This window comes from Taudactylus pleione, unplaced genomic scaffold (assembly GCF_031769625.1).
Source record: "Taudactylus pleione unplaced genomic scaffold, aTauple2 ptg000064l, whole genome shotgun sequence".
NCBI classification, from domain to species: Eukaryota; Metazoa; Chordata; class Amphibia; order Anura; family Myobatrachidae; genus Taudactylus; species Taudactylus pleione.
The window spans coordinates 6,154,654-6,173,546 of NW_028284466.1; positions in this window are offsets into that span (position 1 = coordinate 6,154,654).

Genomic DNA, 18,893 nt, shown 5'->3' on the forward strand with positions numbered 1-18,893 from the left:
TAGTAAATGAACGATTTTCATTAATTTTTTCAAGGTAAAAATTAACAAAAATCGTTTACTAAAATCGTTCATTTACTACGATTTTTTGGGACTACAAACGATTTTTGCATATTCTCTTAATGAAAATTGTTGAGTTGGTCAGTCTGACTGAACTACAAACTACAAATGTGAACGTGCATGAACGATAATCGTTCATCGTTTTAACTTAGAAAGTTAATGATTTTTTCAACGATTGAACGATAAACGTTAGCGTTAACGATAATCGTTCAAAAAATCGTTGTGTGTGTATGCACCTTTAAAATAAAAATAAAAAAACGTGAGGTCCCCCCCAAAACAGAACCAGCCCCGGACTGCTGAAACCCAGGTCTGGTTGACTAAGTACAGGGAAAAAATTACGTAGGGTCTCCCTGTACTCAGTACAACCAGCACTGGGCTATGGGAAGCAGGGCTGTTCTGGATTTACAGGGAAAAATTTGCGTAGGGTCTCCCTGTAAATCACAGAATCAGCCCTGGACCCTTTCTAACGGGGGACTGATGCCACAGCCAGGGGAGCCCTATCACCGGGCCCCCCAGCCGCAGCATCAGCCCTGACCGCTAGTCAGCCTAGGCCAGGGATCCCTGGGGAGTTGGAGACCTCTTCAAAAAAAAGGAGTCTCCCTCTCCAGGGCACCCCTAGCCTAGACTGATAGCCCGGGGCTATACCCGCCACCCCTGGGCAGTGGGTGGCGGGTGGATTGTGTGAGTGATGTGTAAAAATAGAAGTAATAAAACATTGTCTTTCCAGGAGAACTGCAGGTCCCAGCAAGCCTCCCCCGCATGCTGGTACTTGGAGAACCACAAATACCAGCATGCAGGACATTAAGGGCCCACTGGGACCTGTAGTTCTCCTGTAAAGAAATGTTGAAAGAAACACACACCTTACACAGTATAAGTTTAATACATACATACATGCACACTCACATATACTATATTACCTCCAGTGGTCCCCTTGTCCAGTAGGCATCCATGGGTTAAAATAAGAAAACGAGAAACCCGACCATCGCATTAAGGAATAATTATTCTAACCAGAATGATTATTCCTTCCCGAATGAAGTGCACAGACGCAGCTTCCTCCTTTGAAGCTCCGTGTCTGTGCATTCATTACCTGAGAGAGGTCAGGCCCCGCCTCTCAGCCAATGAACTGCTCCTCCACTGAACAATGGTGGGAGCCGCAGGATAAACTTTAGTTACTGTGCGGATCCCACCATTGAGTACAATGGAGGAGTCGTTCATTGGCTGAGAGGCGGTGCCTGACCTCTCTCAGCCAATGACTCTGCCCACACACCTGGCACCCAGAACCAATGAGCCACTAGGGGGCTCGGTCGGGGAATGTCAGTATGGGCAATGATTGAAATTGTTTGGAGCCCTTTTTTAGGATAAATACAAGCATGGACACTGTGCACCATTAGCCCAGGAAAACCAATTAGGATTTGGTTGAAACGGTCGTTGGGCGGGCTGCTGCTGCTATTGGATGCTGTATTTTTTCATATGTGACCTTCACAATAAATCTACTAAACGTGAGTGCTGGATCTTTGTTGCTTTTTTGTTCCCAAAAAAGTGAGTGCATATATTTATTGTGTATGAACCAGGCACCGTATCTTTAAATAACTTTTTTCAGGAGTGCTGTCTTATCTCAAAGTGTTTATATATATATATATATATATATATATATATATGTGTATATATATTGCTCAAAGTGGTCCTAGAGAAGTGGTGGAACTCACTGCCCCCCGGTGCAATGTCAATAAATTTTCAGCACGCAGAGAAAAAAGGGACGTGGTCTCAAATGAAATGGGCATGGTCGCATAATAGTATTCCCGATACAAATTACACCACACGGTAGCACATTCCTGATTCACATTACACCACGTAGTAGTGTCTCTTATTTATTTATGACACACAGCAGTTCCCCTTTTACACAATGCCCACAGTAGTAGTGCCCCTTATGCAATGCCCACAATAGTAGTACCTCTTATACAATGCCCACAGCAGTAGTGCCCCTTACATATAATGCTATATATAGTAGTGGTGCCCCTTTTGCAGAGTCCCCCTTATGCAGTGCCCCCAGGAGTGGTGCCCCTTATGCAGTGCCCCTTATATAATGCCCCCATTAGTAATACCCTTTTAATAGTGCCACTAGTAGTAGTGCCCCCAGTAGTAATGCCCTCTTTAGTAATGCCTCCAACAGCAATACCCCCAGTAGTAGTGCCCCTAGTAATGCCCCCAATAGTTATGTCCCCTGAGTAATGCCCCTAGTAGTGCCCCCAGTAGTAGTGCCCCATGAGTAATGCCCCATTAGTTGTGCCCGCTGAGTAATACCTCCTGAAGTTGTGTCCCCTGAGTAATGCCTCCTGTAGTTGTGGCCCCTGAGTAATGCCCCCAGTAGTAGTGCTTCCTGAGTAATGTCCCCTATTGTGAAGCGGCTTAAACAACAACAAAAGAAACAACTAATTCTTACCTTACCGCTGCCATGTGTTCCCTCTGAACTATGGGAGAGGCATCATGACGTCTCTCCCATAGTGCACTGCACACAGCGGGGCCCGGAAGCTGGAGCTCATGAGTGAGCACCAGCCTCCGGCTGACGCTGGCGTTGCGGAGAGGGAGCCGGCTGACAACTGGTAACAAAATCTCAGCGGGCACCCGGCAAATGAAGCCTCCCTGTGGCGCCGGGGTTAGGTGTGTCTGAGGAGGCGGAACTGGTTCCGTCTCCAAATAGATGTGACAGAATGCAGTTCTGCCCTGTTCCGTCCCACTTTAACCCCTGTATATATATAATCACTGTCACCAGACTCCTTATACATAATGAGATGTGGAGAATATACATACAAGTCCCTTATATCTAGCAGCAGCTTGTCTTTCCCTCTACTCTTCATGGCAGTATATGCTATATTATGGGAAGGCATCCTGTCTCTAGCTTACTAGATACTGCCCCTTCCCACCACAAAACCATGACCACAGTAGAAATAGTAATATAATAGAATTTTACTAGTGCTGAATGTTCAGCCAGTAATAAATAAACTATGCACCAACTAGGAGATATGGAAATCATGCACTGTTAGGTATGTACTGCTATAGAGCCTAATATGTACATATACAGTCAGGTGCATAAATATTGGGACATTGACAGAATTTTCATATTTTGGCCTCTATTCACCACCACAATGGCTTTGAAATGAAACAAACAACATGTGCTTTAACTGCAGACTTTCGGATTTAATTTGAGGGTAATTACATCCAAATCAGGTGAACGGTGTAGGAATTACAACGGTTTCTATATGTGCCTCCCACTTTTTAAGGGGCCAAAAGTAATGGGACTATCAACTCAAAAGCTATTTCATGGACAGGTGTGGGGTATTCCCTCGTTATTTCATTATCAATTAAGTAGGTAAAAGGTCTGGAGTTGATTCTAGGTGTGACATTTGCATTTGGAATCAGTTGCTGTCGACTCTCAATATGAGATCCAAAGAGCTGTCACTATCAGTGAAGTAAGCCATCATTAGGCTGAAAAATCAAAACAAACCCATCAGAGAGATAGCAAAAACATTAGGTGTGGCCAAATCAACTGTTTGGAACATTCTTAAAAAGAAAGAACGCACCGGAGAGCTCAGCAACACCAAAAGACCCGGAAGACCACAGAAAACAACTGTGGTGGATGACAGAAGAATTATTTCCCTGGTGAAGAAAAACCCCTTCACAAAAGTTGGCCAAATCAAGAACACTCTCCAGGAGGTAGGTGTACATGTGTCAAAGTCAACAATCAAGGGAAGACTTCACAAGAGTGAATATAGAGGGTTCACCACAAGATGTAAACCATTGGTGAGCCACAAAAACAGGAAGACCAGATTAGAGTTTGCCAAACAACATCTAAAAAAGCCATTACAGTTCTGGAACAACATCCTATGGACAGATGAGACAAAGATCAACTTGTACCAGAGTGATGGGAAGAGAAGAGTATGGAGAAGGAAAGGAACTGCTCATGATCCAAAACATACCACCTCATCAGTGAAGCATGGTGGTGGTAGTGTCATGGCGTGGGCATGTATGGCTGCCAATGGAACTGGTTCCCTTGTATTTATTGATGATGTGACTGCTGACAAAAGCAGCAGAATGAATTCTGCAGTGTTTCGGGCAATATTATATGCTCATATTCAGTCAAATGCTTCAGAACTCATTGGACGGCGCTTCACAGTGCAGATGGACAATGACCCGAAGCATACTGCAAAAGCAACCAAAGAGGTTTTTAAGGTCAAAAAGTGGAATGTTATGCAATGGTCAAGTCAATCCCCTGACCTGAATCCGATTGAGCATGCATTTCACTTGATGAAGACAAAACTGAAGGGAAAATGCCCCAAGAACAAGCAGGAACTGAAGACATTTGCAGTTGAGGCCTGGCAGAGCATCACCAGGGATGAAACCCAGCGCCTGGTGATGTCTATGCGTTCCAGACTTCAGGCTGTAATTTCCTGCAAAGGATTTGCAACAAAGTATTAAAAAGTGAAAGTTAGATTTAGGATTGTTTAGTTTGTCCCATTACTTTTGGCCCCTTAAAAAGTGGGAGGCACATATAGAAACCGTTGTAATTCCTACACCGTTCACCTGATTTTGATGTAATTACCCTCAAATTAAAACTGAAAGTCTGCAGTTAAAGCACATCTTTGTTTGTTTCATTTCAAAGCCATTGTGGTGGTGAATAGAGGCCAAAATATGAAAATATTTATGCACCTGACTGTATGTCTAGGACAGTGCTAGGTTCTGCGGCTGCTCCTCCAGGCTCCCGGATTTGATCCAATAGTCTGGAATGGTGCCGACTGCTAAAATAAAAGTATTCAGCTCAGACAGGATGGCCCTATGGCCGAATGAAATGGCTTGCTGTGATCGCTGGTCCTGTATATGCTGGAATTATGACACACAATACACTTTGTATGATTCATATTAAAGCCGGTTAAGTACTAATTCTTCATTGTTGTCCACACTCGCTCTAAAATCAAGCATTTGGAAACCCCCCCTCTAGAAATTCTGCGTTTGCCACTGAAGTCTGAGCTTGGTTTCAATATTAAATATTAACTGAATATACAGTATGCAGGGGCGGATTGGGCCACCAAAAAAGCGGAAAAGGTCCTTCTGGATCAGTCCCATGCTCCCCTCTGCCAGGTCGGCTCATACTGCTTGCCAGGCCGGACTGCGGCTACCACAACCCGCGTTAAGCTTCAATTGGGCAGGAGTAGTAAGCTTTTGCGCATTTGGGTTAAAAGCTGGTGCCTGTGTGCTTAACTGTGTGTGGCCTGGTATAGGAGCCTGACATAAAGTGAATTTGCAGAGCTCCTGGCTATGAATAGGTTAAGAAGACTGGTGCTGATGTGGTCTGGCTGCTCCATGTTTACTGTGTACTGCTATTTAGTCTCATGCCCTTGGCAGTGAAAAGGTTAATGTCAGGCAGAATGTTTTCTAATTTATTTTTTGGTATTTGCTATTTTCTATATCTCCTCTGAATGTTTTTATAATTATTGAGATTAGCAGATAGAAGGGAAGTGACATTATGTAAATAAGCATGGTCCTTTTGTAGTTATTTTATATAGCAAGCACCTCTGTGGCGGGGATGTTGTCAAAGTCAAATAATTGGGTATGATCGCTTTACAATTATTATCTGACGATATAGTCGTCTATAGTCTGATGGCGTGTTATTAGGACGCTATTTTGTGTCGGTGCAATCCAATGCGCACATATGCAAACGCACACATGTATTCACATACTCACACATACCAGGCTTGCCTACCCTCCCGATTTTCGGGTGCCGCTCCCGGGCCCCTGGAAAGGTAGGCAAGCCTAACAGCATCACCCAGCCCTCCTGACCATACCCCAGAATAAACCTAAAACCCCCGCAGCGGGGAGGCCGGTGACGCGATTTGCGCTGAATCGCGTCATTGTGGCCCCGCCCCCTGCTTCACAATGCCGAAAATAAAGGCATTGTGAGGAGGGGGTGGGGCCACAATGACGCGATCACGCGGCTCCGCCCCCAATCTGATGTCAGTGACCGGCCACACCCCCCCTGTTAGCTGACAATCAGCTCCTTCCCGGTAGGAGGGAGCTAATTGTCGGATAGTATGACACATACACAGACGCACATATGCGAACACATACATATAAAATGGTTCCCACACATTACAGATAATAATCAGAGCTATTAAAGGTATTGTTAGCTAATAATTATGATATAAAATGTACTTAAAAGAGATCTAAGGTTCAGAATTCAGTGGACATGTCATGTTTGGCATCATACTAAATACCTGTTTATCTGCAGACATCCGTTTCTATCGGCAAAGAAGTTGCATCATGCGTCCGCTAGTTATGGATGATAGGGAGTTATTGAGTAGAATGCTATTTCTTGTATGCAGTGTTGTAGCCAGTTTTAACCAGTTCTTCGGCGGGAAGATACACAATGTGACCGTTGGGAGACTGATCCATACCCTTGATGACACCATATGAACTGACCAATGACCAGATTGACCAGAAGCAACAACCAATGAAAACCTGCCAACTTTTCCCTTTGTTATCTCAGTAACCTGTACTGTATATAGGCTTGTGTACTGGCTTCAGTGTACAGACATCTTCTTTGCGACCGCAGACTTCTGGACTGAATGACTGTATACTGGGACCAGTGCACATGCGTATGTATCGGCTGTACCCATTGTTCATTTACTTGCTTTTTACTCTAATTGTCAAACTTATATCGTGTTAACCCTTTTTACATAAAATAACGTTTGTGCTTTGGAACCACACAATTAGACTGGAAAGCAATTCTTTCTAAAGCGGTTTGCACCGCAAATTAGCGAGTGAACGGCATTTATAATGTAGTCTGGAAGTCTAAATGCCGACCATCAGCCTGCAGAATCTCTAATCCCGGCGTGGTACTAATGACAGGCGTCGAAAACTCAACTCCTGCAATTAACCATACGGCGGAAGACCAACACCCAGCATGCCGAATGAAGGTAAGTCAAGCGCCAGGCGCGGACAGCCGCGAGTGGGGGGGTTAGGTTTAGGGCTCCTGGGGGGGATTTAGGATTAGGCACCCCCCCGGGGCGGTTAGGTTTAAGCTAGGGGAAGGGGGGGTTGGGGTTAGGCACCCCCGGGGGGAGGTTAGGGTTAGGCACCCCTCGGGGGACTTAGGTTTAGGCAGCGGGGAAGGGGGGTTAGGTTTAGGCACTTAGAGGGCGGATTAGGATTAGGCACTTGGGGGGGAGGTTCAGGTTAGGCACCTCTAAGGGAGGGTTAGGGGGTAGAATTAGGTTAGCGGTACTTACCTTAGGGACGATCGGGATCTTCACCCTTGCTGGGCTGCCGGTGTCGGGATTTGAACCGCCGGCCATGAGGCCGGCAGTAATACCAACTACACCCCTGTGGCGTAGTAGTATGTATACAATATAGACCTGATTCTCAGTCAGACACAGTGACAATGTTGGATGTGGTGGAGCAATGTTTTTCACCTGCTTTGCACCCTGCATACAACCTGATGGTGTTCGTACTGAGACACAGTACAGATTCAGATGAACGTACTAAGAAGTGAATTAGAAATGTGTTGGCTGCTCCTGGGCAGTCACAGGTGGTTGGATAATCAGACGCAGATGTAGCATAGTATAGGTGTGTTATTGTAGTGTTGCAGGTGTGTTGATGTGACTGGCTGCGTACAAAGATGCTGAATCGCTCACATTAGAGGCCATACTCAGACTGATGATCTGCACCTAGTATGGGGCTGGTGAAAGTTTCAATGGTGCGACTGATGGTGGCATCTAAAGATGCATGAAGCATGATTTCAGCGTCTGTGTACACTGACAGTGGGTGTCTCAATCCTTGCGTATACGGACGCACGAGGGAAGGAAATTGTAGCAGCATTAGCAAAAAGGTTGTAGATGCAACTGCAGTAAAAGTCGCATGGAAGTCTGCGACTGTGTCAAACTCAGAATCAGGCACTATGAGAAGGGATCCCTCCCCCTTCAACAGACCCCACCCCCATTAGGGCTGCTTCAAGCAATTTCCCACGCTGATTTTCCATCCCAATCTGCCCCTGGCGAGAACGCTATTCATAGCGCATCGCAGAGCCGTAACTAGACTTTTTGGTGCCCTGTGCCAGAAAGAGCATTGGTGCCCCCCTAATATTTCAAAGGGACATAATGCACCCAAAAAAGGGCCATGGCTTCATGGGGAAGGGCGAGGGAAGAGATAGGAGAGGCCAGGAGATGCTGGGTATTAAATAAGAGGAAGCTACAAGCAAGAATGATAAGTAGAAATTTCACAGGCCAAAACAGCACCCCCTGACCTGTGGTGCCCTGTGCGATGGCACCGGCCGCACTACCCTAGCTACAGCCCGGCGCATAGTATCATCACCCGCATCTCGCCCACTTCATGGTCAGCTGGTTCAGGGTTGCCCACTTTACCCGGAACTGGGAGACTCTTTCTCAAATTCGGGAGTCTCCTATGACTTCAGGGAGAGTGGGCATGTCTGTAATATAGTCTGGCACATACCAGATTCTTTAATCTAACCTATATTTTGATTCACTCAGATTTACTACATTTTTCCTAATGACTACATTTATATAATTATAGCAATTTAGTGAGATGATTTAATTAGGAACAATATTGGCAATGCCAGTGATGCAGTGCACACATCTGATACAGTAAACAGGGATGTAGGGAAAAAGGGGGGGACACAGCACAGGAAGTAATAGGTGTAATCTCAAAATGCAAGAAATTCAAAAAATATTGGTTGCACTTGCAATAATTACATACAGGGCCCTATACTCATGTATATTTAACAAAGGTGCTCCCAAAGAGTTTGGTATCAGTAGAAAAAAGAAATAACTCCAATGAAAGGGGCACATTTTGTCACCATGTAGTTAAAAATTTACTTTTAATATTAAACATATAAAATGTGAATTGAGAAAGGGCAAAAACGTAGAAACGAAAAATATATGTTAAGCAGAATTAATTAGACTAATAATACATATATACAAATCCTTGAAAAACAAAAAGTCCAAAATTAGCATACCTCATAGAATCATTGGAATTAATATATATCGTGCGCATGGAATAGACCTGTCATATGAAGAGAATACTGTTACCTGGGAAAATGTTAGCACCCTCTCTATAGTAGACTTACAGTAAAAAGCATGTGACTCCCCAATCTGTTCTGCTAACGGAATAAAATCCTCAGCTGGGAGTCCTGTCCATAATCCGTCGGATAGTTGTTTAGCCCAGGTTTCAGTTGCCTTATTGACCCAACAGCCCACTAGCGCAGGGCGAAGAATCACGCCTACTACTGTGTAAATGGACTTTAGGGTGTTTTACAACTTCCTGTTGGAGGTCTCTTTTAAGGAAATGGTCCCTGGTACTGGCAGAACCATCTTTTTGGACAGACGGGACACTGAGGGATCTACCGAGGGTGGAGTCTCACATAGCTTCCTGCTTTCTGTAGGGAAAGGGTAGGAGGACACAGGTCGACGGGGTACCTGGCATTTTTTATCCAGGTGTTTCCAGGCAGTGGTCAGGATAGAATCCAGCTCTTCAGATACTGGAACGGAGGCAGGCTATCTTTGCTTTTTACTAAAGATAGATGGTCGAGCAGAACCCTAGTCCTCTTCATCCACGTTTAATACCTGGCGTATTGCTAAAATCAGAGCGTCTATCCCCAGGGACAAAGGTTCCAGATCTTCCGGGACCCGTTCTTCCCCAGGACCATGAAATTTGCCCTCCTCTAGTGGGGGCATATCCTCATCCTCAGAGTCATTTGACTGTAGGACTGAGGGTAACAGCCTCTTCTTGGGAACATGTGGTGTAGTCCCAGCAGAAGGGGCGTGGGACATGGTCATGACTTTTGTGAGCTCCTCCACTGACTTAGCTAGGGAATGAGCCCAGGTTGGTTCAGGGGGGGGGGGAAAGGTAGAACTCTAACATCTGGAAACCTCCCTATCCTTATGAGAGGCCTCCAGTTCTGCATACAGGTATGACATAACAGAAGATAACTATGCCACCTAAGATGGCGGTTCCTCTGTCTGGAGTGATCCATGAGCCTGCTGCTCTGAATCACAATTGTCACACAACAGGAAGCTGTGTAAGCTCTTCTGCGCATTTTGTGGAAGAAAAAGTTTTATGCGAAGCTTTAGATACTCTTCCAGCCATGGTACACCACACTGACATACAATCAATACAGTAGTGTAGTGGACTGCGTAAGAGTAGAGACTGAGATATATAGTAGGCGATAAGGGCAGAGAGGGAGGAGAGCCACACCTGCCCAAACAGCGCTGTTAGCAGTGCCAAAAGCGCTTATACATAAATCACAGAAGTAATTACACTGTGCTCCTATAAAGTGTAACCCCTCTGATCACTCACGAATACTGAGGAGGCTGTCTCAGTCTCAGCTCTGACAAAACGATCAGCGCAGCCCAGCAGTAGCAGTACTGTAATGGCCGTCGGCTTTGCTATGGAAGCGCCGGGGCAGCTTGGAGCAAGGAGCAGACCTCAGCGTTAGGCTCCGCCCCCCCACTATGGCGTCCGTTTTAAATACTGAATATGGCGCCCACGGACTGCTGCTGTCACGACCAGGGTTTCTCGGCATGGTAGTCGACGTGTAATACCTGTGAGGACGCTATGGCGAGGGGCGTCTGGCGGTAGCACTGGTGCCTGGCGGGGAGCATTGGCTGTGCGTGATTCCGTGTGGGCATACTGTCACTCTGGACTGGTTAGGCCTGGTGGTGGTTCTGTTCCGTTCTGGCATGGGCGCTGCCATCTTGTCTCCGGTCAGGTGACCTAGTTGCCCTATCCTGTTGTGTCACATGCTCCTCTCTGACCAGTCACGGCTGAGCACTGGGGATTTAAGGGCGTTCAGAGCTCCCTTGCATTGCCAGTGCAACGTGTTTCTCAGTGAGAGCTGAGAGAGTGAGTTCCTGTGCTTTCACCTGGTTTCATTGCCTAAGCCTGCTTCACCTGACCTGCTCCAACCCTGCTGGATTCCCCTGCCTCCTCCAATTACCTTTCCTATTGCCTGAGCACCTGTGTCGGCTAGACTTACCCTGCACCCTCCATTTACCTTTTCCCCTGCCTGAGAACCTGAACCTGCTGTTTCCCTGCACCTTACCTCCATTTACACCCAGCTGGACTTCGTTACCTCTGCCTGCATTTTGTTACAGCCCACCATACCCATGCAGGTAAATCATACCCGTCTCTCTAACGAAGAACGACAGAGACGCTTTAAAGAGAACCTTTGTCTATACTGTGGAGACTCGGGTCACCTGGTGGCTTCCTGTACCCGCAAGCCGGGGAGCGTCCTGTTTCTAGCTAATTCTGGGTGCACTCAGCTAGGAGCAATTCTTCCATCCTCTAAACGTATTAACTCTGTGTTGTCCATAGCCTTAGACATTAATTCTAGCCCTGTGTTTGTGTCTGCCCTTTTGGACTCCGGGGCAGCGGGGAATTTCGTGTCGTCTCGGTTGGCAGATAAATTACAAATTCCCTGCAGCACCTTGGATCATTCTGTCTCCTGGACCTCCATTGATGTTAAATCTCTTTGTAATGGAACTGTGTCTAAGAGAACTCAACCTGTTTAAGTTCGTGTTGGAGACCTCCATGTTGAACATATCAGTTTCTTCATTATACCCAAGACTTCCCATGAAGTTATACTCGGATACCCGTGGCTGTGTAAGCACAACCCCAGAATTGATTGGAACACTATGCAGGTTCAGTCTTGGAGTGTGGAATGTCAAGTGTCTTGCCGTCTGAAGACCGATGTCTTGTCATGGTCATTATCCCCTGATAGTGGTCTAGAAACACTACGGAATACACATATGCTTGGGGCAAAAGTTTTCACAGCTATACAACTACAACCGCCTGTTGGGAGGTCCTTTGTAGCCCCAGGAGGGGTGACTCCAGAGCCTCAGCCCCTTAAGGGATTTCTGAGTGTCCAGCCCCAGGATGGGGTTTTCAGCCCCATACCTCGAGAGGATGTTTCAAGTTTTGTTCCCCAGGAGGGGATTTCAAATCTAGCACCCCAGGAAGGGGCCTCAAGTCTCGTACCCCAGAAGGGGTTTTCAGTTTCCAGTTCCGGTTCCTGTTGGGCCAAAGCTGAGGATGTCCACGCTTCCAGTTCTGTCAACAAAGTTCACTTGGCTCACCCTGTAAAACCTAGAAGGTGTCCTGAGGCCACCCATAAAGGGGGGGGTACTGTCACGACAAGGGTTACTCGGCATGGTAGTCGACGGGTAATACCTGTGAGGACGCTATGGCGAGGGGCGTCTGGCAGTGGCACTGGTGCCTGGCGGGGAGCATTGGCTGTGTGTGATTCTGTGTTGGCATACTGTCACTCTGGTCTGGTTAGGCCTGGTGGTGCTTCTGTTCCGTTCTGGCATGGGCACCGCCATCTTGTCTCCGGTCAGGTGACCTAGTTGCCCTATCCTGTTGTGTCACATGCTCCTCTCTGACCAGTCACGGCTGAGCACTGGGGATTTAAGGGAGTTCAGAGCTCCCTTGCATTGCCAGTGCAACGTGTTTCTCAGTGAGAGCTGAGAGAGTGAGTTCCTGTGCTTTCACCTGGTTTCATTGCCTAAGCCTGCTTCACCTGACCTGCTCCAACCCTGCTGGATTCCCCTGCCTCCTCCAATTACCTTCCCTATTGCCTGGGCACCTGTGTCGGCTAGACACCCTGCACCCTCCATTTACCTTTTCCCCTGCCTGAGAACCTGCTGTTTCCCTGCACCTTACCTCCATTTACACCCAGCTGGACTTCGTTACATCTGCCTGCATTTTGTTACAGCCCACCATACCTGCATACTGGACTGTTCCTGCCTGTCACTTTCTGGACATTCTCCCATTTACTCCACTACAGTTATTAAGTGCACTTTAGTGCTATACCTGGACTATTTCTTGCCATTCCCACGTCTGCCAATCATTAAAAGTTCCACATTTACCTTTAAATCTGCTCCTGTGATCGCTCCTGCTACCACCCCGGGTCTACAAACAACCCAGAACATAACAGCTGCTACCTAGCAAACACCACCTTTTTTATGTGCCTGGCAACCCCGCTAATCAGGGAGTCAGGATATACTCACAGTCACTGCCTAGGCTGCCGGTGGCGGTGAGACTAATGGGGGACCGCAACATGCGCTGCATGCAGCACGTCCTGGTACTACCCTGGAGACAGTGGTCTCCGTAGCCAAGGACCCATGAACGAGCCGCAAACAGCTGCGATAGGGGGGCAGCTCCATCGTCGCAGACAGGCAGGGTCATTCAGCTGCCTGTCATGTCCTTAATGCTTGTATTCCACATCTTCTGTAACAGTCTATCTATTAAACTAAACAATGCCCTGAGAAGCCCAAAGTATGACCAGCTCCCTTGGGCACAATACTAAGACTGGCTTGTAGGGGGGTATAGAGGTGGAGTCACACTTTCTAAATTAAAGTGCCAGCTCCCGGTTAGTACACATCTATACCCACTGTCATGAAGCCTCCAGTGTCCCCTAGTGGATGAAGGAGAAAGTATCAATGTGTTTTCATCAACAAGTAAATTTTACTAATTGCTTTGGAGTTCGTTTACATGTGGTTGTAAATAAATTTCACAGCACGCCTCTCAGAAGTAGCAGTACACGTCCACTTTACCACCACGCTCATAGGATTACTTTCCCAATCTCCCTATAAAGCTTTTTCAAAAGCAGGCAAGCATGCTCTAAATCCTGTATTTTAATAGGCATCCCTTTGGGACTGCAAACTAAAATGTATGATTTAGTAGCAAATTCTGGGCAAAATCAGGGTGATTTCTAAGGTGTCATTGTTGGTGTTCCAACTTCTTCACAACAGCACATCGTGGGTAATGCCCGCAGTTAACCCCTAATTGAACTGAACCCTATGGGAGAGATGTTTTAAAGCTTGGGCCCATATTCAATTAGAGGCGAAAAGCTGTGATCAGCTAAAAGTTTTCGCCGATGCGCAGTTTTCGTCTGTTTCTGAAGTATCGCCCTGTTCCATTTCAGGACGTTTTCACCTAGACGAAAACTCCATAAGCAAAAACAGGCGAAAAAGTTTCTCCGCAAAAAGGCAGGAGAAAGAAGTGCAAAATCTCTATTTTTGAGTAAAAAAAGTGGGGACTTGTGTCAGAACCCTTTGGGCACTCCTTCTAATGACTAATTAGGCAAAAACTTTTTATCTTAATTCACCCTAAAAGAAACATCATTTTTGGGGTTGAAGTTTAAAAAAAAAAGTGTGTGAAGATGGGGCTAAAGTACTGGGATGGGTATTTTTGGGGTGCTCTATCAATAAGACAGGTGTTTTTAGCATTGCAGGAGGCTGCAGCAGGTGTATTAAAAAAATTATATATATTCTGCACTTTACAAACCCCCAAATATACTAGTATCCATTTACATGTACCCCCAATTTAACTACAGCAATTATTTTTCATAAATAACATGGCTTAATATAATTTTTCCACACTTATACAAATATGCATAAAACAGCCCTTTGACTCAAAACAAGATCCATAATTACTTTTATTATGGCTAATAATACACTTCTATATTGATTCCCCGGATGAGTTAGGCTTTATTGGGGGTGTAAACTGATTTCCTCAAAACAAAAACGGACCTTTTCGACAGTTCCGCTATTCGCTGCATTTGCCCATACGCTTTTTCACCTGTTTTACAATTGAATAGGACAGAAAGTGGGTGCGCACAGGGGCGTAACTAGAACTTTTTGGGCCCCATAGCAACATTTTTAAGGGCCCCCCTAACTTAGGTCTTACACAATAACCACAGTAGTTCCCCTAAAACATTAAATGCCCACTGTAATGGTGCCCCTTACGCACTGCCCCCAGTAGTGAGCCCCCTGTAGTTGCCCCCAGTAATGAGCCCCCTGTAATGCCCCCAGTAGTGAGCCCCCTGTAATGCCCCCAGTAGAGAGCCCCTTGTAATTGCCCCCAGTAGTGAGCCCCCTGTAATGCCCCCAATAGTGAGCCCCTTGTAGCTGCCCCAGTAGTGAGCCCTGTGTAGCTGCCCCCAGTAGTGAGCCCCCTGTAGCTGCCCCAGTAGTGACCTCCTGTAGCTGCCCCCAGTAGTGACCCCCTGTAGCTGCCCCCAGTAGTGAGCCCCCAGTAATGACCCCCTGTAGCTGCCCCCAGTAGTGAGACCCCAGTAACTGCCCCAGTAGTGAGCCCCCTGTAGTGACCCCTGTAGCTGCCCCAGTAATGAGCCCCCAGTAGTGACCCCCTGTAGCTTCCCCCAGTAGTGAGCCCCCTGTAGTGAGCCCCCAGTAGCTGCCCCCAGTAGTGAGCCCCCTGTAATGCCCCCAGTAGTGAGCCCCCTGTAGTGAGCCCCCAGTAGCGACCCCCTGTAGCTGCCCCCAGTAGTGACCCCCTGTAGCTGCCCCCAGTAGTGAGACCCCAGTAGCTGCCCCAGTAGTGAAGCCCTGCAGCTGCCCCCAGTAGTGACCCCCTGTAGCTTCCCCCAATAGTGAGCCCCCAGTAGCTGCCCCCTGTAGTGAGCCCTCTGTAATGCCCCCAGTAGTGAGATCCCAGTAACTTCCCCCCGCGGGCGCGTGCGCACACACAAAACAAACAAAAAAAAACTTACCTTATCCCCGCTCCTGTGAAGCCGCCGACCGCCCCGTCGCCCACTCCTCGGCACTATGAGAGTGACGTCATGACGTCACTCCCATAGTGCACTGCGGGACCCGGAAGACGGAGCTCATTCCTGAGCTCCGTCCCCGGCGTCCGCTCCTCGGCACTATGAGAGTGACGTCATGACGTCACTCCCATAGTGCATTGCGGGACCCGGAAGACGGAGTGAGCTCCGTCCTCCGGCTGCCGCCGGGGGTTTGAGTAGGAGTCGGGCGTCCGCTGGTAACACAATCTCAGCGGGCGCCCGGCATATGGAAAGTGCAGGGGGTGCGATCGCTGGGCCGGCGGGCCCCTTAAGCCGCCGGGCCCCATAGCAACCGCACCCCCTGCACCCTCCATAGTTCCGCCACTGGGTGCCCGCATTGAGCAAGCAGGCGAAAACTTTTCCTCAAAAGACGCGAATGAGGTGAAAACATTGCGCTATTCGCAGCTAATTAATTCCAGCCGATAGACAAAGAAAAAGTGGAGAAAGATAAAGTACTAACCAATCAGCTTCTAAGGCCAGGTACACATTAGAACAATATCTTCACTATTTGTTGTTTCCAGGAAAATTGGAATGACAAATCATGACGATCATTCAGTGTGTACCGGCAATTGTGCACTCCTGGGGGTCGTTTATGATATCTTCTGGTTGGGCGTGCTGCACGGTCAATCAGAAGATATCGCATACAGTGCCATGCTGCTAAATGCAAATATAAAAAATTGCATTGTGCAGTGTGTAGGCACGGTGTGATATGTTGGCCCATCAAATCAGCCAGGAACACATCGGCAGTGTTTGAAAATTGACAGAAGCTGATTGGTTGGTACTTTATACATACTTACCTACTTTTTTATCTCATCTCCGGGAAAAGCAGCTTGCTACTTTGGGGAGCGTGCTCTGACATCCATTTAGCCCTGCCCCCTCCATACGAACCACCATTCCCATTTTGCCCACTTCAGTAGGAAGTGAGCAGGATGTGGGAGATCTGGCCAGTCTTTCGGTACGGGGGAGGAGGCTACCCGAAAAATTGGAAGACTCGTGCAATATCCGAGAGTAGGCAAGTACGATTTTTATCTCTATCTTCTTTATTTCTATCCAAGGTTTGACACATTTTCCCGTTTTATTGCTACAGTTTCAAAGACTTTTTGCACCTGTGGTTACAAGTCTGCTAATTACATAAAAAAGGTGAATATTACCTCACTTTGGGGGAGATTTATCGGACAAAGGGCCGTATTTAATTTGAGGCGAAAACGGATGACATCATTTTCACCTGTTTTAATTATCCCCGTATTCAATTTCAAAGACTTTTCACCGATGCGAAAAGTCTTTGTAAAAAAAAACGGGGATAACTTTTCTCCACACAATAGGTGGCACAAAAAAAGTGCAGAATTGAGGTTTAGGGGTGCAGGCTTAAAGAAAAATAGCCTGCACCCCTGGGAATGTCCCCTAAAATAAGTGTAAAAAAAGTTTTAAAAAAAATCGTGACTACCCCAAAAAATTAACTTGAATTTTGGGGTTAAAAAAAAAAAATATGGGGGACAACATCCTAAAGTAGCGAAATAGATTCCAGAGGGGTTGCCAAGTATGCGGCAGGTGTTTTCCTCATTGCAGGAGGTAGCGGCAGGTGCATTTTTGAAGGATTTTTAAAAATCATGTAAGGGACTTAAAAATATGATTACACCCATTTCATGTACCCCAAATTTGATGGAAGTAGTTTTTTTCCTCCCCCCAAAAAAATATGAGATATGGTAAGAACTTACCTTTACTATCTCTATTTCTACGAAGTCCATAGGGTTCCACAGGATACCTTGGGGTATAGGTGATGACGTCAGGCATCGGGCACCATAGAGTTAAGTTTTCAGCCTCCCATGATGCACTAGGGTCCCCCTCCTATACCCCATCCCCGAGCCAAGGCATCTCAGTTACGTACCAAGCCATAGGCCGGAGGAGAAGAAGGAAGAGAGAGAAAAAAGATCTGGACACACACAAAAATCACATTCTCACCAGAGGGAGATGGAAAAACCGGTGACCAGAGCAAAGCCCAACTGCAGCACAGGTGCGACAGGGCGGGAGTCCTGTGGAACCCTATGGACTTCGTAGAAATAGAGATAACAAAGGTAAGTTCTTACCATATCTCATATTTTCTACTTCAGGGTCCATAGGGTATCCACAGGATACCTTGGGGATGTCCCAAAGCAGTATCCTTCAAGGGTGGGGACGCTCCTGTGCTGAAAGGAGAATCCGCCGCCCGAAGGAAGCATCCTGAGAGGCAAAGGTGTCAAACGCGTAATACCTCACAAAGCTATGGACAGAGGACCAGGTGGCAGACCTGCAGATCTGGACTGCAGAGGCACCACGTCGAGCTGCCACGAAGGACCCACAGACCTAGTGGAATGAGCCCTCACAGAGGATGGAGCCGGCAGGCCTTCATGAAGATAAGCTTCTGAAATTGCCATACGGATCCAACCTGCCAAAGTTTGCTTTGAAGCAGGCCAACCCTTTTTATGGAAGCCATAGAGGACAAACAAGGCGTCCGACTTCCTAAACGAAGAAGTGCGGTCAACATAAATCCTTAAGGCCCGCACAGCGTCCAAAGTGGCTTCACCCACTGACAGGTCAGGTGAGTTAAAAACCGGCACAACGATTTCCTCGTTGATATGAAAACGGGAAACAACTTTGGGAAGAAAATCAGGACGAGTGCGCAGCACCGCCCTGTTCCCATGAAAAATCAAGAAAGGGGGTCTACAAGAGAGAGCCCCTAAATCAGAAACACGTCTGGCCAAAGCAATGGCCAGAAGGAAAATTGTTTTAGCTGTCAGCCATTTAAGATCCACTGAGCCTAGTGGTTCAAACAGCGGTCCCTGGAGAGCCCTCAGGACCACAGCTAAATCCCAAGGCGCCACCGGTGGAACAAATGGCGGCTGAATTCGAAGACCACCTTGCATAAAGGTGCGCACATCAGGGATTGTAGCAATCCTACGATGGAACCAGACAGACAGGGCAGATACCTGCACCTTCAAAGAAGCAAGGCGAAGCCCATGGTCTAGTCCCGCCTGTAGGAAGGCTAGCACTCTAGACAGACGGAACTCCCGAGGTGCATAACCTCTCGGTCGACACCATTGGAAGAACGTATGCCACACACGATGGTATATTCTTGCAGAAGATGGTTTCCGAGCTCTCAGCATAGTGCGTACTACAGAGCTGGAAAACCCCCTGGACCTTAACATGG